Below are 24,751 nucleotides of genomic sequence, written 5' to 3'. Positions count from 1 at the left end.
AATCTGCCAGAAATGCATGCTAAGAGAAAATGCTAAAAATCAATTAAAACACCTTATCAGCTACAAGGATAGTCATATCCTAATGAAGATATATTGCAACATAGAAAATCAGAGCTAACTTGATACCTGTGTCCACTAGTTGATTTTGTGCTTCAGTTGGCTAAAATGGTTTATGCTGAAGTATTTGAATTTAATTTGCCCACTATAAGCATTAAATTAATGGAAGGTTAAGTGGACAACTCACTTAAGTGGAATGAAAATTGAATTATAAAATTAAATAATAAAAAATATTTTTATCCCTTTATGTTTTGCTAGGTATTTTTTTTTTTGTTTCATCAGCATAAACCATTTGTACACTATGACTTGTACTCACAGTGAGGAAAATCAAATATATATATATATATATATAAATACATATAGTTTAGATACCCCAGAAATCTGTTCTAACAGAAGATACTTTCTTTTCCTCAGAATGAAATCTTGCTCTTGAATAATCTTTGAAAGACTTGCCATTGACTTTGGTAGTGACAGGAGTTTATCCCATGAAATACGCATAAAAATATATTCCTCCTGTAGAATCCTAGAGACATTGGCTGGAAGGAACTTGCAGCCCAAATTTCCACTTGATGTAGTACCACTTGTCTAGTCAAGTGTTGAAAACTTCCAAGGCTGACATTTTTACAGTCTCCATAGGTAACTTAGAATGCTGCTGCATCAAAGTGATGCTGCTAACGTCTGACATTGAAGACCCTTAACACTGGGAATTTACAGGAAAGACATTAGCTGATTATCTCTTTTCAAACCCAGATCCTTCTTGTCCTCAGAGTTAACTTCTACGTTTTTCAGTTTCAGTCTCTCTGTTTCTTTAGCATGTGGTTTACTGTTATGATTGGAAGATATTTTGTGATTATGAAGGACAATATTGGCCTGTAACATGGCCCAGCACCATGGAATTTGGTGTACCATGTAGCATGGGAATATCGCCCAACACCAGGACCCGCTGTATTGCCAAATACCAACACCATAAATGTAAATTAGTATTTCCTTAGGATCTAGGAAAAGAATCTAAGTGTTGATTACTATGCTGATGCCTTGAAGTGGCTACCTGAAAACAGAGACTTGACAAGAATAATAGAATAAAAGCGGGTATTTATTTGAAGGGCCTTCAAAGGTACATCTTGGGAGTCTCCTACGAGCGGCTCCACCCAAGATGGACCCTGGGTGATGGGTTTCTCACAATTTTATAAGTCTGGTCCATTTGGATATCAGGGTTAATTCTCCAATTATAATTTCAGTTAATGATACAATTACCCCAAGTTTGCCCCTCCTCCAAAGGCTTTTAGTTTACACATTTTGGGGCCTGGGACAATCAAAGTGTCCTTGAAGTGGAAACCTAGAGAGGGTTTGTTATGTCTAACCAGCATGAGAGAACAGTAGTTAACAGGTCACACAAAACTTAAGAGTTACACACTAGGCAGTACAGAATTTAAAAAATATAAAAGTTAAAACCTAAGGCATCAATGCCTCCACTAACCTCTGTTACTTAGATTATGGGTAGCTGAGACTAGAAATTGTATTCTGTTAGCTGGGACCTTGACAAAATTTTGGTTTAGAATGAGTTTCCCTATGGAGATTTTCTGTATAATTCAAAAAGTTAATTTTCATCTCGTATAATGTCTTAAGCTGCCATTGATTTTTACCGCAGTACTAGTTAAAATGTTCTAAGTGGGAAAGGATCCCTAATTATATGTACATTCTGATTGTTTGTCATGTTTTATATATGTATCTATGATATCTATGTATCTATGTAAGGCAATGAGCATTAATATTTCAGAATAACATGTGCTTTTAATAAATCAATAGCCAAAGCCTTTGAGAACTTACTTTTACTTGCTTTTAAAAATGATTGTTGAAGCTTTTATTCCCTTCTGCTGTAGCCTTTATGAACACTAACCCTCCAAACCTTTATTCTTTTAAATATAAGTGTGTCAAAGTGGAGGCCAATAGTGCACAAGAACATAAGCTTTTTTTACAGTGGCAATTCCAGAATTCTAGTAAGTAAAATTATTAAGGATTTTAAAATAAATGGGCAATTTATCTTAGGCTAGGAGAGTTGTGCCAATTTCATTAAGCAAGAAATATACTTGGTAGTCCACCCTTATAGTTGTCACAAAATGCTGCATTTTCAATTTTATTTAAAATCCTTGAAGGTGTAGATAATCTCCTGTGGTATTTTCAAAATTACAGTAACAGATCTGACATACAGTGTGTATGAAAATCCCAGCAGAAACTGCTTACAACTATTGAATATCTAATCCCAACAGCCTGTCTACCTAACATACTACAGCAGTGAACTATCACTGAATAACAAAAGCATATGCATGCCTTTTGTCCCTTACTATGCCTTTGCACCTTCCATTCATTCCCCCAGGTGATGTACAAGACAAGCATCATCCCAAATCCAAGTTAAGCAGTAAATCATGGATACAAATGTCTTTCAGAGGAAGAAAGGCAATTACAGAATTTAAAGGTAGACTTCTCTCTTCTTCTTTTCCCCTTTCTTTTCATATTGGTAAAGCTTCTTGGAGTTTAAAATTGGTAGAAAATGCTACAAATATTTTTAGTGATCCCTGTATAACAGTCCATAGGACTGTTCTGTGTTATCCAGTGATATCTTGAAGGAAGAAAGTAGTTTTCTGTCAAATGGTTTTGGCTTGGTTTTCCTCTTTGCTAAAAAGCAGCCAGTTTGTACAAATCTTTCCTGGGGTTAATATTCAGAAATATAATTAGTATACAATGCAAACAGTCGTAAATTGGATTTATGGCCCTAAATGTTTGGCTATGGAGGCATGCAAATTGAAGCTAGAGGATATCCTAGAATAAAAAAAAATAAGAAATGGTAGAATTGGTTTTTATTATGAGAGTGCTGGTTCTTATGTTATGGATATTAATGTGATCCTCCTTTTCTGCATTTATAATGAGATAATAAAATCATCACTGCTGTCTGTATTCAGGATGTTTGGACTCATAACCAGGATTGGAAAATCTGTTATGATTTCTGCATCTCTAAAGTTTGACAGTGAGGTAGAGACTGTATGTGATTATATGTGTTTCTATAATTTCTGTGCACAAAGTTGGAATTATTCTGATGATAACCTGAATGTATCTGATATATCCTTGACAAAGCAGTTTCAATAAGTTCACCAGGATGTTTTTATGGGAGAGATAATGACAAGCCTTTACTCTATTTTTTAAAAAGGCTTGTTGAATGAGATCTATTCTTTGATAGATCTTTAGGTTTCCCATTTTACAAACAGGAAAACCCAAGCTAAGAAACAGTATCTTTACAAAATACCATAGACTGTACATTGCTCTTTTTTGGGTGTTTTTGTCATAAAGCCAAGATTTGCAGTTCTAGGTTTTTTCGACCTCTTTATTTAGATTTGCATTCAAAGTTTTGACTGATGGTAGGGTAGACCTGATTTGTAACTTAGGAACCTGTGTTTGACAATTTGTCTATTTGTCAACTTGAGACTACTGAAAAGCAGAATAATTCGGTTTAAAAATATGTGGAAAGAAGTAATTAGGAAATAAGTTTCTAAAATGCCAAGAATATCTATTTAGGGTACATAAGTATGCAAGCATAATTGCCATTTTTATATAAAATGCATATGTTTCCAAACAGCTAGAAACTGCAGGTTAATATAGGGGAGACTAAGCTCAGAGATCAGCTGTAAGTTTACACAACTAAAATCAGCAGCAAACAAGTAAGATTGGTAAGATGTTTCTGCTAGAAGCTGTTGATTCAGCAGACTAAGTGTCTTTTGGAAGCAGTCTAAATTTACAAAAAAAAAACAAAAAAGAATTTTTTGGCTGAGATTTTGCTGATATATTTGGTAACATCCCAGAAAGAAACCTAGCAGACAAAGGAATTGCTCAGAGTTCACATACTCCTTGACACCCAGTTGACATCAAGACAGTTCTCCATGAGGGCAGCACCAGAGCCAGAGGGCCTCTTTCTTAGAATTCGGAGTGCCTCTTTCTGGGATTTTAGCATTTTATATAGAACAGAGTAAGTTTTCTTGGTGCTGTTCTAAGAGTTATGTGATTAGCCAGACATAAAGCTCAGGGATGCAAGTGGCAAAATCCTCTTGTGTATACTGTCTTGAGACCAAGCTGATGTGAATATTGACTCTTGCCTAAATAGATGTGAAAGACAGAAAACAACGGGAAAAAGGTGAAAGCAGTAAATGGAATGCTAAGGTCAAAATGAAGCAAAATCTTTGAATGTGAACATTTTGGGATTATATTCAGTATGTTCAATTTCAGAAATAGTTTTGAGTGTTTTCTCATCAAAAACACTAGTGAGACTAACCGCATGCTGAAATTAAATTTATCCTGTGTTGGCTTAGTTCCAATTTCCTTTGGAATGCTTGAGAAACATCACTAGTTTTAATGACAGATAAAGAGGAGTTATTTGTGTGATCCGAATAGCCTTAACTTCTGCTATTTGATGGTTTACAAGTGATCAATTTATCACCTTTTTGTTAAAAACAATGTAACTAACTAAAGATACTATATTTGCATTACAACATAAGTCTTATGGCAGAAATATTTACATTAAAATGAGGGGTTTAACTTGTGACAAAACCAAGAGTGAATGCAGAGGGCTACTCATAGATACCCATAGCATACCTACATGGCTGACAGACAGACTCAGAAAGTCATAGAAAATGGGATTTCTTCTCAGAATACAGAATGAAAAAATCAACAAATTCAACTTGCTTAGGAGGTACTTGCTTACAGTTAGCCAAAATCTCTCTGAAATTCCACCTTTTGCATTGTATATTCAGCAGAGAAACATATCAATTCAGTCAAGATGCACATGCTGTAACCTGCAAGTGTGATAGCCTGCTATCTTTGGAAAAGCCAAGAATAAGAGTTTTTTAAAATGCAGATTTGGACAGTAAACTAATACATGAAGCTCATATTAAAGAATTAGGAAGCTTATGTTTCCATCTTCTTCATGAGGAGATTGAAACCCCTGTCTACTGTTTCCTGGAAGAATACTCAGACTCTCAAACCATAGGGTTTTTCTGTGCTTTTTACTGAGATTGTGCCAAAGACACAAAAACATTAAGACTCATTAAGCACAGATGAGAACCTTCTTGTACTGTTAAGCTGCAGCATTTTTCACCTTAAAGAATTGATCCTCCTATTCTGGTTTCTGAATGAAAAGCAGTTTGTGTAATTTAAAGCAAGAATCTCTAACCACTAAACTATTAAATAGAGGGCATTTGAGGATGAGATGGCTGGTCAGTGGGTTTTTTGAGGACTTCAGGATTGAATTAAGGCAAAGTACCAAATCTTCCTACTTGTGTCTTCTAACAGGTGATAGATACCAGCAGATCATCAGCAAATACCGTTGAAGGTCTGTCATAACACAAATAAGTAAATAGCTAATGATTCAGAGAGGGTCCTTATATTTTCTCATGCCACTACAATTTATTAATGTATTAAAGGAGATCTATAGAGCTAGTTTCTTACCAGGTATATATTAATTTATATCTGAATTAATGGTTGTCTTATTCCATGCTTTTATAATGAAAACTGCAGTGATTTCCCCATTTATTAGCAACTTTAATGGATGTACATAATTAAATTGCAGTATGATTAATAGATATTTGAATATAGACGTAAGATGTTTACAAATATTGTCTGTTTTCTTCTTTATTGAAATATGGCATGTTTCTGGCATCACTTCATTTCAATTTTAATGACCAAGGCTTAGGAAGCACTCTGCTGAAAATGATGAAAGACGGAGGCTTGAGGCTTCTAACTGAATTAAATTAGGAGAGTTTCAGTGTCCTGTTCAGTGTCCAGATTTCCCTCCAAGATCAATTGTTCTAAAATAAAATAACTTAAAAGCTTCTGCTTCTTGCAAATGTCCAAAGTTTCTCTTGATTTTGTCTCTCAGTCTCAGAAAGCAAAATGTCTTTCATTAATTTCAGTTCTTGCAAACCTCTTAATTAGCATTATAAATAAATCATTCATCCAGTCTTTAAAACATAGCATTTATTAATGCTTTAAAAGAAAGGAAAAAACAAAACAGCACAAAACAGACACAATCCCTCAAGAACAGATAAATCCTAGCTGCTGAAAACCCAGTCTAGCAGCAGCTGGTTTTTGGATGTCTGACAGAGTGCAAGTTATAAGCTAGATACCTAGAGAGAGAAAAAGATTAAATTAGATATGCCCTCTTTCAGCAGTTGTGGGATTTAAAGTGTCACTATACTTCGGTTGATTTAGATCCTTAAATTGCTGTCTTTTGGAGATTTTCTTCTCAGAACAGTGTCTAATCCCACATCTCCCTACTCCCTCCTACAGCTCCTTTGTATTGTCTAAGGAATTTCCATGTGCTTACGCTCATGATTTTTATTAAGATCTTTCCAAAGCACAGGGGAAGTTTTGAATGCAAACCCAATTTACAGTGTTCGTGTTCACCTAAGCCAGCCAGTAGGAAAAACTGGAATGGAAGATATTTACTAGAGTATTCACTGAAATCAGTATTCCCTGCTTCCAGATGGATATGCCAGAATTTTCTTCTCCCCTCCTTCTTGTCCAGTATTTGGTTCTGAATAAGTACTTAGTTTGTTTATTACTGCTTTCTTCTGATGCTTGCACTTGTATTACCACAGTCAGAAAAGAAATTTGGTTGTGCATAGTCCCATATCTTCTCCTTAGCCTTTTGTTAGGAGGATAAAAGTCAGGGCCTAACGACTGGGGAAAAAATACATAGTTTTTGGAGTTGATAATACTTTGAAAATATATGAGAAATTGTGCTCTTCAAGCAAAAATGGGGGGAGTGCAAGGTAATCATAGCAGAGTTGGGTGCAGGCATTATCTTTATTTTTTACCAAAATTTCCATGCTGAAGCAAATTCTTGTAATCAGACATTTAAGTGCTGTGGAAATTAGTGGAAGTGTAAGAATCAAGAGACTGTAGATATCAATATGTTCTCATGTCACAGTATATATGAGTTACATGCTAGTATTTGGCTGTGTCTCCAGAGAATTTCCCAATGAATAGTTAAACCGCTGTGTTAGTCACAGACATGACTGTATTAAAAAAAATCAAAATTTGTCTAAGTATGAACCAATGATGTACTGATAGAAAACATGGAGAAAACTGGTATCTGGGACCTTGAGCACACCCTGTTCTTAAGGGAACAGCCAGAGCATGTGTGTAGGTAGTTCAGTGCAGGTCTGAGATCCCAGAAACCTCATAGAACATATACCAGATAAATAAATTTCATGCCTTAACACTTATATTCTCTTTATGCAGTCCCAGCTACAGAAAGAAACAGTTACACAGGCAAATTACCATGTACTTTGAGACATCACAGAAATGTAAAAAGTTTCTTCAACATCCTAACATTATCATTCTATTTGTAGGACTGATAGTTATAAAACAGTATGGGTGGGATTTCAAATAAATATAGTAAAAAATGAAAAAAATAGTTAGTAAATACTTTACCTTAATCAAAATAAGAAAATAAGATTACATTATTTTCATTATTCTTATTAAAGAAAAACATGTTAGTATAGTTTCTTTACCTCTCAATGTTTTTTATAATTATGAAATATTATGCAAGAGACTAAATGATGGTCTAGTTGCTACAAATCAACCACACACCACTGAATAATTTAATTCAGCTGCATGATCATATGTGTCTGCTGAGGTTCTCACTCCTGTACAGTGGTTTTCTCATACACAAGGTTGACAGTTTTGCAGTAAGAGGGAACCAAAGTGCAGAATAAATAAACCTCTCAGTTGGGACTGTGGGTTTTGTAGTGTGTGAGCTATTTCTAGTTTGAGCTCTCAAAGAAATTTTCCTTTTTGGCTTATGTCAGTGATGCTAAATGGGTAAACTGGCTGTTGAGCAGATAAAATTATGACAGAAAAACAGATAAAATTATGGCTTTGTTATAGTAACAATTGATTGCAAATTTTAGCTTGATAAAGTAAACATCTCAGACAGAAAGAACCAGTATCTGTTATTCTTTTCTATTCTATTCTATAATGAAAGCCCCAAGTCCCATTAATATAAAACATTGTCTAGGTCAACAGGATTCCTAGGAGAAGATCTGACAAACAGTTCACTCACTCTGTTACATGGCAGATTCCCAGCATATCTGCATTGTCTGATACATGTGACAAAGCAGACATTTCTGGTCCTTCTTTTTACAGCTCAGGGCAGAAGAGGCCTTTGAATGGTCCCATCCCAAAACTCCCCAGCTTCCTCTGCTAAGGGAACCTTTTCTACTTTTGTCTCTGTTTCAAGGGATGATTTACTGCTAAGTTGTGGGCAGCACTCTACATCCCCCTAGCTCCACACGTTCCCACGGGATGGTGGGAAAAATGCTCTTCCTGTCATTGCAGTTCTGCTGTTACCTGTTGGCGAGGTCACTCATCACCTAACCCTGGCAACCCAGGAGAGCTCCCTCTTGCATGAGCTACCTCCGTGTGTGAATGCAATGAAATGCCTGTTGACATGAGGTGTGTGCGTGGGGCGTGATGACCTGAGGAGTGGCTTGCGGACAGCTATGCTCTGGGACAAATATTTTAGCCTCCTGTCCAGATATATCCTGGCTTCTCCTTTAGCAATTAAACGCAGATAAACCTATTATTCTTTGCATAGTTTCCAAGGACTAAGGAAAGTATAATCTTAACTCGTCAGATTTTGTTAGAGTAGGTGCTTCTGCAGAACATGCCATTTGTTTCTTCAGGAAGATAATTAAACTAGCCAGGAAAAAAGTGCTTAACGTGGTAGCTAGTGCAGAAACTGTTCTATCACCCTGCTACTCAGATTTCACATTTTAAAAATCTTGATGTGTCTGTAAATCAATGAGCTATTTTTGTTTGTTTACCTTATCATAAGCTGGTGAAACTGAATATATTTATAAATGCTGATATCTCCTGTATTAGGAACAGCAAGTTCAGTACAAAGCACACCTGAGCCCTCTGAATTTTGTCAGATATTTATGTCATTTCATTATCTAAGTTTTCAGATTACTTCAGCTCAGTTTCAGTTTCTTAATGAAAAACAGTAGTTTCTCCAGCTGTTTTGATTGAGTATTTTACTGACTTTCATACTTATTTATTTGTAAAATAAAATCCCTGTTCTGTCTCCTCTCAGCTCTTTAGAGCATTTTTTTCAAAAGGGTATGCCAATTCTGCTGTCTGTATAGCTGAAGAATTTAACAATTGATTGACCTGAACTAGGATATCAAGTTGTTGATTCTTTATATTTTAAATCCATGGAGATGCAGTGCATATTTTGATCAAAACTATCCAGAATTAAATATAGATTTGTGTAATGGTTACACCATTTTATGTTATTCTTTCCCTTGGATATGTGTAAGCAAAGTCAAAACAAAAGAAATATTACTACTGGGAAATCAGTACGATTCATATATTCTAAGTTTATTTTCAAGAAATAAATGAATGTTTCAGGGCGATTTTATACAAGTAGCCTGTTGTTGATTCTGGTGAAGATTTAAGCCTGGAATAATGTCTGGAACTAGACAACAGCTTCCCCTTGGCACAGCCAAACTATTTGAGTTATTCAGCAGAGCAGGAAGGTGCTGGATTGCTTCAATTGCTTGTTGCTGGTGGAAGATCACTTGGATACAAAGCAGTGTGTGTAGCTGGTGCAGAGACTCCATGACAATTTGGAGTGAAATCCCTGTCTCAGGGAATTTCAGTTCAGGGCAAAGACATTTTGGAAGAAGGGCCTGTCCACTCCTTTTAAAGATCTGGTTTTTAGGATTAGCAGCTTTGTCTTTTTGGTGGCACACGTACACATACTCTTCTCAAACACTGACACTCACACACTTAAACATGCACTCATGTTCATGTGGCAGAACTTCCTAAAGACAATGTTGAGCTGCAGCACATCTAAATACAAAGATTTGTATGAGGGCAATTTCATTTCTTGATCTGGGTTAACTCCCTGCCCAAAGCATTATTTTTATTATTTCTTTAACAGCCTGGACTAGCTCCAAGCCCTGTGTCCCTTTAAGGCTTTCTCTATCTTACCTCAGTTTCTTTCCTTAAAAAGGGAATCTGCCAGCATCCAGCTACAGCATTTTGTGAGCATGTCTCAATTCCTCCTTCTGCAAGATTCCTGCAGCTGACAGCTTCTCTACCTCCTGCTTTGAACTCTATTCCAGCCAGCCCACACTGCACCCAGCATGACATACGATGTTGCAGCAGTCCTCTTGCTTCTCTACTGTAAAAATTCTTCACCTTCTCTGCTTTTTGACAGTTTGCCCTTGCTCCGACTCCTGCCTTCTCATAGTATGGTGTCACAGCCTGCCAAAGGTGGTGTGCCAAGAAAAGGGAACACATCTGCTTCTACATCCTGGCTAGGTCAGCAGAAAGAGAATTGATTTAATAAAATTTATTTTTTGAGATTCTACCTTTCCTGATCCAATATAATCAAATCAACAAGTGAAATAATCCCTAAACTGGCTATTTTTCCTTTGGTACTTGAAACCATAACACAAGTTAGTTCTCAGTTCTTCCTGATACAGATTAAAAACACACTAAAAAAAATCTAAGGCACTTTGGAATTGAATTAATATTATCTCTAACTGGTTAAAAAAGTACAGTTGGATTTTGAAGAGCTGATAGGACTTAACAAGTCTATAGTCAGGAGCAAGACTCAGTGTCTGGAACAGAAGATTTCACCCAAGCAGTCTTCTGTTTCCACCAACAGAGTTATACCAAGTCCTACTACTCTAGAAAATGCTATCCTTTGCCATTGTAAAGTAATAAAGACTTGGTGTTTTTTTATATGGAGTTTATATCCATGAGTAAGAGGCAGCTGGGGTTTATATGGTAATACAAGTTAGAATTCATTGCCACGGGTAAGCAAATGAACACAATAAATTATAAAGCCAAATAAAATTGTCAAGATGCATTTCTGAAAACTCAGTGATTTTTCAAAAAAGTTTTCTGTACCTTCCACAGTGATTAGATGTGACAACAACTGGCAGAAAATAAAAGTACTAATTGTGAGTGCCTGGGCAGCTACACAAATTAACAATAAATTTGTGTTCACAGAATAGGAAAGAAATACAGACTGTCCTGAGGGGAGAATGAAGTCTCGCTGCACAGTACAAAACTGCAGGTTAGGGACAATGTTCCAAGAGTTAGAGGAAAAAGCTTGCTGCAGCACTAGTAAAGACAAACCCTGGAAAACCACTGGAAAACTTCATGCTTGACCTTCATATTTTAGCTAGTTTTTATTTTGATCATTTATTAGTTTGAGTGATCACATTGAGTCAGAAGACACATGGTGCCACTGTTAATTTATTTCTCCTGCACCTCTGCTCTTAGAGTTACTCAGCAAGTCTAGTAACCCTACTTTGAGTCACATTCCTCTGCAAAGACCTCTAAGATGAGCTAAGCAGGGAATGTTCAAGAAACTGGTGCTTAAGTATGAGAAAACATTGATTCAAAGGAAGCATCCTCTGGTACCTGTATTTTGCCTGCATCGCAGGATGGGGTTGTGTCTCCTGAAGTGTGTGGCACAGCTTTGCATGCAGCAGTGTCACAGGATTTAACTTGAAATGATACCATTTTATAGCACAGAAGTCAATCTGATACAGTACAAAGATTTTTGCCTTTACTGTTTTGTAATTTAATGACTACTATAACCTAATTCACCTGATATCCAGTATCTTGACTATCGATAGCAATGAAATTAGAGTCATATCTCAAAATATGGCTCCAGGATAGTGAAGAATCATGTAAAATTTCTTAAGAACTGTTTTCCAGTGAGCTCTCACAGAGGGGCTATATAAGCCAGCCACTAACTAATGAGGGTTTTGACACAGTTGTTCTTGCAGAGATTCCTAGTTATCTACCCAAAAATCTTTTATTCCACTGACTGAAGCAATCAGTGATTTCTGAACATATGATACTCATTCATGTAGCCTTGCTGCATCTATTCCCATTGACTATGTGACCAATCTCTCACCATACAATTTTCAAAGGCAGAAACAATTTGGTGGTAGAGCTACTTACATGGAGTAATGTTGCTCTGGGTATATTTTTGAGGATGAATTTTGAAGTGCATCCATTCCTTTGGATGAAAGATTTCTGCCAGTAAGGTTCAAGGTGCCAGATGGCTTTAAGGTGGCCTCCAAGAAAGCAAGCATATAGATAGCTGAAATGGGTAGGATATATTTTGTATGGAAGAGCAAGGTATATAACAAAACGACCTAGGCTTAAGGTGTTTATTCTGGAGCCCATAGACACAGGCTCTTATAGTTCATGGGTATTTCTCTGTCAATTTATACACATATGTGACAATCATTAAAATAGCCCTTTGTGACTAATACAGGGGTAAGAATCGTAGGCAAATTCATAAAACACAGACCACCGTTTTTCTAGTTATTTCTAGGAACTTAAGTATCTTCTTTAAATTCAGATCTTCATTGACAGAATCTCTTTTACTAGTCAGTGGAAAACATTTGAGAAAGATCTGCCCCATGGAAGGGTCAAATCATCTTCTGGAGATATTTGATCCACTTTTCACTGAAGATGTCTTATTCTGTCAATTATATAAGAAGTCCAGAGCAGCTATGCTCCTGGAAACCTCAATTAAATACCTAAAATTTGTCAGAGCAAAATGGCCCCAGGAAAATGGTTCCAAAAACTTCAAATGCAGCAGGCTGTGTTGTAATTCAGTTAACAGACTTTCAAATTAGTCAGAAAATGTGATCAAAGCATCACATTAAAGCACTATTAAAAGGAATACACTTTGATCATGACTAATGAGGTGCAAAAGCAGAAAGAAAAGAGAAAGAACTTCTGTGGAATAAAAAGATAATTAAATGTAAGAACTAATCTGCCTCTATACTGTCTTATTGATAGGGCAGAGGTTAATATCAGTGCATATTTAGGAAAACAGTATAATCTATTTCTCTAACAGTTCTTTTCATGAAAGCTGAAGCTACTTGTGCTGAGAGTGAAAAAGAATTAAACATAAAAATATTAGGTTATAAATGGGTGCCTCTAATGTATTTTTTCCATACCATTTCAGGACTCAAGTATCAAGTGTAAATTCCATTGTTCGGAAAAATTGGTGAGGCTGTGCTAATGTATGAAAGGACTAGAACTAACCAAATATTGAATACATTGATTAAGCTTTGTATATCTCTCTGTAAGAGATTAAGTGACAGCCCCATTTATTGGCAGAAAACCAGAAAAACATTAGTTAGTTGTTTTTTCTACTAAAAGAAAGAATACTTTTAATTTTAGATTTATCATTCATTTGCCAGATATTACAGGGCCTCTGGTTTATTGATAAGGAATCTGTGGTTTGTACTGCAAATAAAGAATAGCCGTGCTGCTGGACATGAAGGAGGCCTCTGTGCTCTATGCTCTGCTGATCTAGCACAATAAATATGTGTGATAATAAATCTAGATTTAAAATTAATTTAAAGCTGTGAATTTATCATCATTTATCTTCAGCTTTTATTGATCTAAAAAAGGCTGTAAAAAGGCAAAATAAAATATTGTATAAATAATGTGGATCAATAGTTCTGATGTATTGTCTCAACTGTTGATAGTATGAAAAATAATAAATACAACACAACCAGCACTCAGGGTCTTAGGTGAAATTTCAACCAAGCTGCAGAAGCTGGTGAGGATACACATTTTTGTAAGCAGTGCAACAGACTTTATACCCTGTTTCTGTACCATCAGCTACATCTAGCAGCAACAAAGTTGTATAAATGATATATTATCCAATAGATAGCATACAATTATGTTGCATAACTGTGCATAACCATCTTGAGTAGGTATGGTATAGTACACCTAAATATAGTGGGACATAGTATGAACATACTGTTATCCTATGATTATATTATATAGTTATATAGTACATAATATATATACATTATTATATGGTATTAATAAAATTTTATTATAACACACTATAAAAGCCAGATTCACTAAGATTTATGTCACTTTTTAGTAATATGCATATGGTAATCTAAAATATTATGTGGAGTCTATAACCTGAATATGATACACTGACCACTTCTTTATTGAATTAGTACATTTATATTTTTAAAATCCAAAGATCTGGGTAAGAACTACCCCTTTTATATTGTGACCACTAAAGCTAGGAAAAAAATGCCAAGTTTGTTGCATAGTAAGAACTCAATCTATACCTTGTATGAATGTCATGCATGGCATTATGTTCTTCTGTCTTTCATTGATGAATGATGTGCCTTATATTGAAATAAAAGGTAACAAAACCAAACATGCTTGTAAGTGTGGTAAATGGAAATGCTTTTGAAGTATGAATTAGAATTACCCTGTGGAACATATGGCCAAAATATCACTGATCCTAAAAGTTTATCAAGGATTATTTGGACAAGATGACCTCCAGAGATCCCTTCCAGCTTCAAACATTCTGTAATTCTGTGGTTAAAGTTATTAAAAGTTCAAATAGCAAGAAAAGTGTCCTGGTTACAGGAAAGGGGGGTGGAGTTTGGCACTGTGTGGTGTGACCAAGGTTTTTCTTCTATACCACCCCACCATCGCTGGGGCGTGGTTGTGGCGGGATGAACCGGAGTGCTGGAGGGGAAGTGCATCCTCCTGCCTGGCTCTCTCCAGCAGAGGGACTGCCACCATCACGTGGATGCACACGTACCCAAGAGTCGGGTTACTGAAGAGCATTGCAGTGATGGACAGGTGGATTGAGCTGCCACAGTTAGAGTCTCAGGTGCATCTGCACTGGCAGCACAAGGGTGAGTTATTTCTGGCTCAGTGAGCCAGTGATGTCTCCAGTCATTAGGGAGAAATGCAACATACAGGTGGGCTTGTGATCAAGGGGTGGACTTGAGTGCGGACACCATCTCCCAGGTTATCCATAACTGTGAAATATGTCCTGTGGTCAAGCAGACCAAGTGGGTAAAGCCCCTGTGGTATGGGGGAATTGCTGGAAAAGCAGGAGTGATGTTCATGGACAGAGAAATAAGTCATGGAACACTGCTTGTTCTATGAACCTGAACATTGTGTTAATCCAATATAAACACTTAAAACTAGTATCTTAAAAAATTAAAAATGCTATGTTGTAAGCTATTCTAAGATTTAATTAAATATTTATGTTTTGGATAGACATGGATCTTATGGAGTACATGGCAGAGGTCGGTGTTATTCTTTTTCCCAGGCAAATGAGAGTTTTCAAGCTAAGAAAGCTGTCTAGAAGATACTTGATTAAATTCCATTTCATTGCCTTATTTTAAGCAGAGAAGAAAGTAGCAGCAATCCAACTATGAGAAGATGATAATGGAAGAGTTGATAGCTAGATACTCTTGTAGGTATGAAATCAATAGTGCCCTTCCAAGTATTAAGAATTAGGAGAGGCACATCACATCTTCTGCTTTCTGTCTTTTGTTAACAAAGAGGTTGGAGGCATTATTCTTATATTTGTATTCATTCTCTTTGAAGAGTCTCTGTGTGTACAGTTACTCTCACTTTTAACTGGAGATTGGAATCTTTCTGAAATCTTAGACTAAAAAGTCTATCTTCTTAATTGCACCTATATTTAGGAGTTGTATTAGCTGCTCTTCGTTGCACAGTGTTCCCTTTGGTTGCCCATAGGTAGTACATTATTCTCATCCTTTTACATGGGCTCCAGCAGCTAAAATATACACCTTTAGTCCTGAAACTGTCTCTGTTTTAAGCTGCTTTAATTATTAAATGGAAAAGAAAGATTATTTATTGAATTGCTGGGCTTTTTGGTAAGGCAATAAATAAAACATCCAAATCACTGAATTAATTGACTGAAGTAGTAGCTGGTTCCTATGCCAAATTATCAATGAATTCCTCACCTTTGATTAAAATGTGTTGTGGAGCAGATTTTTTTTAATAAGCAAAAACCCAATTAACATTTATTTATAATGCTGATCAACATGTCTAATAACTGTTGCTAGCATTTTCATGAGCAATTGTGTTTTTCAGTATTTCTAAATTAATAAATTTCTCTTTGGCCATGTAGTTTATGATTGACAGATGGTGGCTGTGCAATGCATTTTGGAACAAAACCAGCTGACAGACTCTAGGTGGGTAGTATATTGAGCTGGCCAATCTCAGCGTTCTGTCCACATGTGAATAGCATAGTATATAAGGTAAATTTTTTGTTTCTGTCCTATCATTGAAAATACAATTAAATACTCTGAGTGTGTGTACATAAATTAAAAAAAAAAAAAGGACCAGTTCTTCAAATGGTGTACACTGTGTCCACTTGCCTGACCAACCATGGAGTTAACTGAAACATGTAGATTTAGATAACCGAGGATGTGACCACTAGTGCATATATCAGGAGTCACAAAAAGATATAAAGAAACTCTACTGCATTTGTAAAGATTTAGCACTTTGTCTTCTCCATAGAGAATGAATGGGATGTTCTATTGGTTTTAGCCATCAGCTTCAGAAAAATGGTATCCTCTGACTAGACTCTGCAAGATGCTCTCATAACATGAATAAATAATCTGGATTTTTACTGCAAGAGCACCAGTAGGCCATCAGAAAGTTAAAAATGTGCTGTAGAGCATTTAAAGCTTGGGGAAAAAATGTTATCTTAAATTCTGCTTCTGATCAGGAGCCAAAACCAAAACATTTTTTCACATCCCAACAGAAGGCTTCATTGTACTCAAAGATGACTAAAGCTTTAGAAAAAACAGGAACAGAATTTTAAGGGATTCTAATTTATACAAATTTGATTTCTTAGATGCAAACAACAAAAATGTGCCTATTCCCTGATAATTCTCATCCTAATCAAAGTACAGTCTACCTATCTGTAACAGGGTTGTCTGCCTCATAAGATCCAAAGGCTCCATCAGTCCTGTTCAGCTGCCCCATCTAACCAATGCATGCTGTAAGAGGAAGAAGGCAGGTTCTGTAAGAAACTGGGTGAAATAAGGGCTGCCAGACTATGATCTGAAGATTGAGTTGAGCCAGTTGTGTTGAATGCAATGATCAAATGAGTGGTAAGTTGCTGAAGATGGCTTTGGTCTTGACTTCTTCCAAAGGCCTTGGCTTTTTTGATATGCTGAGAGGTCAGGAAAAGGTGGCAGTTATGAACAGAATCTTTGTGAAGAGAAGACGCAGAAAGAGAAATGCTGTTTGAAAGCTGGGAGCAGGAGATGGCTGTGAAAAGGAATGTGGTCACCAAGATACCATGGAAGAAAACAAGGCAGGTTGATAAGGAGAATGTCCAGGCAGGAACTGTGCTGAATGCAGGAGACAAAGCCAGTTGTAAGATCAGTGTGCTCCATGTTGGGAAAGTGCTAAAAGCTGCTGGCAGAAGGGCAAAGGGCAGGAGAAACATACATTTTCTAGCACTTAGAGCAGGGTAGCAAGCAAAACTGGGGAGGTGTCTGAATACTTCTAAATCAGCAGGTGGAGAAAATGAAGTAAGCATAAAAGAGAAGGGTAAAAAAATTTCCTTTCTTTTAAGAAGTTAATTTTAAAAGCAGACTATTATGCAGGGTAACAAAAGGCTCAACAGCAAAGGAGGAAATATAAAAAATTGTAAGTCAGGAATTGGCAAGAAAAATGGGCCCTGAATTTTTAAAGACGCCTTTCATGAGTGCCAGCTCATTTAACTACAGAAGAATTTGGGAGATGTGTTTTGTAATTAACAAGCATGAAGTGGAATTGGCTGCTGTAGATGAAACCTGAACTAAAAATAAGGTCCTTCCTGGAATGAGTTTTACTGTGCCAGGTGGCACATTGATAGATGACTCTTATTAAACTCTGTCCCTGGTTAGTTCATGTGTGGAATGAACTCTGGGAGACAGAGGCCAAATAAGAGATCAGCTGAGCGGCTGAAGACCATCTGGAAAGGAATGAAGGAAGAAACATGTATTGCAGGAGCTGGCCTGTTTTTGTTAAAGACTTTACAAGGTATGTATACAGTAGCTAGCTAGATTCTCTGTGGGATGTGAGGTCTTGAGACTACCTATTGTGCTACTACTGATGCTGAGAGACGAAACCAGGCAGTAAATGGCTTGTGGGTGGTTGGAGGATGATGAAGATGTCTAGACATTTTGCATACAATCTGCCTGGATCTCATCACAGGCCATGGGGTTCTGAGGTGTACTACTGCTATTTGGTGTTCTGGGAGATGTGGCTGCCATACAAAATGAAACAATTGAAAAATGTCCCCATTTGATGTTTGCAGTGAACAATGTCTCAGCATGCATCTCTATAACTGGAGCACAATCTAACAGCAATAAGCAGTGGTGACGCTATTTACCATGATGATGATGAATGTCAATGTCTTTATTTCATTACAGATAAAAACTTGTGATTCATTTCTCGTCTTATACAATCAGATCAAGGCTATCATGTAATTGACTGAGTTCATCAAGTTCACCACATACATAAAAGAAATTGACATGGGTCTTCCTTTGTAGCAGGGGGGGGTCCCGAGAGCAGGGGAATCCAGCCAGAGTCACGATATGAACACCGATACGATTTGAGCATCGTGCTCCAGTTTTATTATTCAGTTACACCAAGTTATACTTTTTTCCAAAGTTCACGCCCCTTTCCCATGAGAAAGCCTCTAAGCAGCGGGGGAGCTGACCAGTGTATACCTTTTCCCAAGGCTGTTCAAGGCTGCCGGCTAGCAGGTGCCTTGCAAGCCTGTTTTCAGCCTGAGGCCCCGTCAGGGGTACTTCTGCAACAGCCCTGGGATGCCCAAGCCCTCCTGGAGTATCCTATATTCCACAAGGAATCCCTCTACATTCCTTCTTTGTGTCAAATACAAAATGTCCAGAAAATATGTCTGAAAGCGATTACATTAATGGCAAAATATGTTTCTTAATTACTTTGTTTTCCCCGATTTTAAGGGTAATTTAACTTTTTCTAAAAAGCAGAGAAGTTTTAATAGATGAGATAATCCTTGGAAAATATCTCTTGACTTTTGACTTAACTACCTGCAGTGACCCCATCATGTGAAAGTATCTTTGGGATCCAGCTGCAAAATACCATGGTTGATCTTTTCCTTTGGAGATGTATTGAATAGAAACTTTGGCCTAGAGAACAAGCAGGGCACTACTTGTTTTTGTGTTGAGCTCAACACTGAAATTAATATGGCAATTCTCCAGAACATGATGTAGGTTGATAGGTGTGACTTGCTATGTTTACAGATATGTGAGCTTAGTTAGTTCTTGAGATGTCTCTGTAGAGAATATCATGGATGTATCTGTCTCAGTGAATTGGTATTATGCAAATATCGAGTAATTTCAGTAATGTCTTTTTTTGTCTCTAAATATCACAGTGTTAGGAAGAGAAAAATATTTACTGGGGCACTGAATAAGAGAGCTTTTATTTGAACAGTGCTTGTCTGAAATTTGATAAAGCTATGAAGGGGAGAAAAAAAGATCTGTGTATCACTGTCACATACATAGACAATGAAAGGGAGTGAAAACCACAGGTGAGAGAAGCTCACTGCAAAAAGATGGGTGAGTAGAAAGGATGAGATTGGGAATAATTACAAGCTCAATGACTAAACTTTTTAGGCACAAATGGGGAAGGAACACACACTTTCAGAACAGTAGACTACAATGTTATAACTGTACATGGGGGGATGGAGATAGTTCTGGTCAGGACACTCAGGTGGCTTTTTTTCCTTAAAGGTAAGTCATAATGTTTTCGGATAGTTATGCAAAGACAGACAACAATCATATTTGTTTTAACAATGTGTTTCTAGAAACGTATGTGTTTGTGAAGAGCTTAATAGATAGCAATAGGGGAACTGGATTGTTTATGAGATTTTATTAATAACATGCTTCATGTTGAGGAGAGAGGAAATACAAAGGTTTGGAAGCATGTGGGGAAGTTCACTTTTATGCTAAAGAAAAAAGATATTAAAATCTAAAATGAACGGCTTTTCAGAGCTAAATCTTCAGGAGAGATTTAGTGGTAGTTACACAGATAGACATTAAAGGAAAGAGCTAGAATTTCCCTCAAGTACAGAGCATGACCACTGGCATTTCAGGAGAGGTAATCATCCTGAGCTCTGCTGGATAAAGTAGCTGTGGAATCAACCTCTTCTAATGAGTTGAAGTTACCCATTTTACTTGAATACTTCTTTTATCTAATTTTATGCCCTGTTTAAAAGTCTGCCCCTTCCCAGTTGTACCTGGCTGTATCTAGTATTTGATTTGTAGTACTGTACCTTGGTGTCATCAATGTTGTGAGTGAATAAATAGCTGGAATTTGGAGTAAGGTCAGTTATTTATTTTGACCAAATGAGTTGTGTGAGCTCCATGCTCGTTGTTGCTCTTTGAATCCCAGACAACATGTAGAGGTAAGCTCTTCTGTAACTACCAGTCTGCAGACTCAGCCTGGGATTTGGCAATTATGCCATGATTTTCTTTCCCCTCCCTCCTTCTTTATCAGGTGGCGCAGAATCTGTAAGACAAGCTGATCTTATGATCCATGCTTTTGGATAACTAGAGAAATATCTCTGAAGTGTGTTTCAAGAAAATTCTCATTATGAGAGAACTTGCCCTCAAATTGCACTTTTTTGACCATAATGGCTTCAAAAAGTAGTTGTTTAAAATGGTTGGGAAAATGGTTGTTTAAAATGTCAAATAAAAAAATTGGCTGCACAAAAAGAAAAAGGTTTTTGGGTACAAAAGTGCTATGTCACAAAGCTCCATTCAAAATCAAGTAGAATACTGAGGAATTCAAGGAAGTTTATATAGAACAGAAGGGTTTGACACTTTAAATTGAGCACTCACTAGACAACTTCTAAAGTAAATCAACTTGACAGGCAATTTAAAAAAGAGAACAAGAATCAATGCTTGCATATTAATGAGCAGCATATTAGAATATTTTCTTCTAGAAAATAGAATATTTCTACTAGAAAATAATTAGCTACGAGAGAGGTAACAGCTTGTATGGGAATTGGTAATATTCTTATCTCAAATTACAGATGCTAATGGTTCCTTGTGTAATGTGGGGATGAGTATACCTAAAGGGTCATAAACCTCAGGAAATTCCCCAAGTACTTAACAGTGAAAGGGAAAATCATGTCTGTTTTTCAAGAAAACCTGTTTCGTTGTTCCTGAATGTTTGGAAAAGTTCTATCATGTGGGCTGAACAGCTTGGATATGGTATTCCTGCTTTTGGTCCTGCCAGCTGACGGTAGTTCACCACAGTCTTTCAAAAAGACTTTGAGGTCAGGTCACTTAAACCTTTACATAGGAATTTAACTGTTGGATTCAATAAACAAATGCTAAGGATAAGATGGTGCTGATATCAGAACAAGCAATGATGCAAACAGTATATAGCAGTGCAACTATACTACTTGTTTATCTCAGTACAAGAAAAGGTTGCTTGTCACTCACCTACTGAAATTAAATTAATATGACCCATGTGCTTTTTTTATAGTTACTGAATGCATCCAGATGTGAAAACCTTCACTTTTCTTGATAGCCTTGGGGAAGTATTACTTCAATAAGAAGTATTGGAAAGGACTTAATGCTCTTGATAGTTATGTTACCAATCAAATATTCACTGAAGTCTGTGGAAAGATTACATTAATTTTATGATGTTTTGAACCAGCCCTGAGACTCTTGTTTTGCATATTAGACTTCTCAAACCAGGAGCCAAACAAGGCATTTGAACTACAGGTACCAACATGTCATGAGTGTCTGAAGGAAATGCCTCTAGCATCACACAACTAAACACTTAGCTTTGATGATCATCATCTGGTTTTCTGGCAGCTCAGCTACCTTTTATAGGTTCTGTATCAAAATTGGCATGCTTAGAAACTGCCCAAATCCTTTCCGTGCTTTATTTCTCCCTGATCATGGATATCCTTTCCTTAAGCAACTTGTTCAGGTTGTGGATTGAGCAAAAAATCTTAGTTCTAAAATTGACACTGATGCATGACCCTAGACACTGCAAAAGGCTAATTACTTCTGAGAATTATCCCAAGCTCCTTGTACAGTAATCAAAGAGGAATACTGTGCTAATACTGTACATGGAGCAAAGGTCTCCTGAGTCTCTCTTAACTGCAAGAACTTTTCTGTTGATGGAGGGAATTTCCTGCACTTGAACATATAACTGATGGCTTTATGATGGTTTTCACTCAATCAAAACTGATCTGTCATTGGAGTTTTTTAATCACAAAGGTCAAAAGCTTTTCATATGCTTTCTATCATTTCAGTCTCTAACAGAATTTATTCTTGAATATGTCTCTTATAGAATGAATTATGCACCACAAATTATATTTGACAGTTCTTTGTATATTTCTGAATAAAACAACAAATCTTAGATCTGATATAGGAGGAGTACAGGGGAGACCTAAACAAAAAAGCTGTGAGAGAAAGACAAATCAGCCAGACAGAGGGAAAGGGAAGACAAATGCCCTGAAATATACTCTAGCTCCATTATTTAAATGTTTTCATGTAATTACAGGATGTACTGTACATGTGTTTTTAGACATCAACAGCCGAAGTGGATGGCAGGTACTTAAAATATTTCAAATTAGACATGAGGCCCTGTTTTCCCTTCCTTGTGATGTCTGAATGTGTTGACAAAAGTCTAAATTACAGTCCCTGTTTCGAGGTGACTACATTTGAAACATCACACCAGTTTATAAATCTCAGTTTGCAGTGACCCAATTCATCAACACCTGTCTTTGCTCCTTACTCTGTTTCAGCTCCTTTTTCTTCTATATTTAGGACTGGAAACAAACAAAAAAAAATACCTTTTTTATCCATCTTATGTAGCTGATTTGTTATTTGTGAAAACAAGAAGATAACCTGCTTTTTGGAAAATGTGCTGAACATGGTATGTAATAGATCCCATACCTGAAATGTTACTTTTCATTGCTTTGTGCATCAATGTGTTTATTTTTTAAGCCAGAAAATCACAGTACAAACTTTCATATAGTGATGAAAAATTTGAAATAGACTTGGCAGACCATAAATCAATGGTTTGCATGTTAAAGCACAGGCTCTGTAACGTACCAGGAATGATGAATACTCACACCACTTAGTTGTGTACTTCCATGATATGGTTGGAGGTTTGGCTACCTTAATTCAGTGGAAGATGTTTCCCTTCTCTCTGAGTCTCAAGAGACTCACATCACAGAGCAAGCTGATTGATATCCCAGAGTTTCAGAAAAGCTTGATTAGCTTTGGGAACATTGAGGAATTCATCCCCATCCCACCCACTCTGGTTCTGCTCACTGCTGCAGATTTCCTCTCATGTGCTCACAGATACGTTACTCACAGCAGTGTCTGTTCACTTCACTGGAGGAGAGGATAGCTACACCCACATTTTCAGTTGATTCACCAAGGAATGAAAGACACGGAGATCACTCCAAAGTGATCCAAAGACAGCAGAAGTTTACCAATAGGATGGGAAATGCTGGATAACTAGAGTCAGAACTACTTTGGGTACTGGAGCTGCAAAATGGAATTTGGGTGAGAAAGCACATGTTGGAAGAGGCACCAGCATGCCTTGGAAGTGTGTCCAGTGTTAGCTGCAGTGTCTCTGCAAAGAGTCTTTTCAATGAAGAGCAGCATGTACAGCATCTTTCCAGGTAATAACCTAACAGATGGCAAATCAAAGAACTGTATGAAGGGGCAGATGGAATTCTGGAGGGAAAAGGAGCAACACACAGCACAAGAGATGTGGGAATGAACTGGGAGAAACCAGGCAAGCAAGCAAGGGTCCTTTTTGTTAATGGAACTCCAGATTTCAAAGTGCAGTGGAATAGCCGATTTGGTATATTCAAATGATTATGTGCTGGGAGATGAGATTTTTTGCAGGCATGAATGGGAAGCTGCTTTGGCAGATCTGGTTGCTTACTGACAACCCTTTAGTTCTCCTTGTGACAACTGTGTGCTCTGGGTTGTGTTTACTAACATTGTTTTTGCATCTTTGACAGTCTTTATGTACTATGTTACCGTAGGTGTCTAATTGAGCAAGAGGAGGGATGGGGAGAGGTCTAAAGGTTTGCTGGGGTGTTATGTGCCTTAGATCAAGCAGAAAAGAACTTGCTCCTTTGGCAAGTGCTTCTTCTGCAGAAGTGCAGATAAATACCAGATGGGTACTTACTTTTTTTTGGCTCACGTTTTTTGTTTTGAAATGTGTTGAAACATTTTTTGAGAAGGACATGGTGCCATCCAGAATTTCTGTCAGCCTTGCCTCATTTGTTTGACTGGATATGTGCCTTAGCTATAGGTTTCCCCCGGAAATTCTGTGGGTTTAACACCCATTTCTCAGCTTTAGTACATAAACCGGAGAATGGAGCGCTGTTTCTTGCTCTTGATGTCATCACTTTTCTGGAGAGTGATAGATATGTACATATAGAAAATTGATACCTGATCTGCTGTCTAAATCTGAAAACGTCCCATAGAGCTGGGGACACCTGCATTAATTTAGGAAATTCTGGGCTTCCTCCTCCATTACTGCAAGAAATTGTCTCAACCATTCTGTGGTGGCTTGTTACAGAAAGTTTGATCAGCTTTATAGTATTCTTCCCATATATTATCACAAATACTCAATTTATGCCTGCCTCTGACCATCCAAATTTTAATTTAATACGTAAAAAACTGTGGGTAAAGGCACCCAGGTTAAGCCATTGTGTTGCCAATGTACAGTGTTTTCCAGACAAACATAATGCTGCAGT

The sequence above is a fragment of the Corvus kubaryi genome, unplaced genomic scaffold (genome assembly GCF_017639235.1).
Source record: "Corvus kubaryi isolate FWS band 111438036 unplaced genomic scaffold, C.kubaryi_AGA036_p1.0 split1-131, whole genome shotgun sequence".
In the NCBI taxonomy this organism is placed as follows: domain Eukaryota; kingdom Metazoa; phylum Chordata; class Aves; order Passeriformes; family Corvidae; genus Corvus; species Corvus kubaryi.
Note: the sequence above shows the minus strand (reverse complement) of the source record.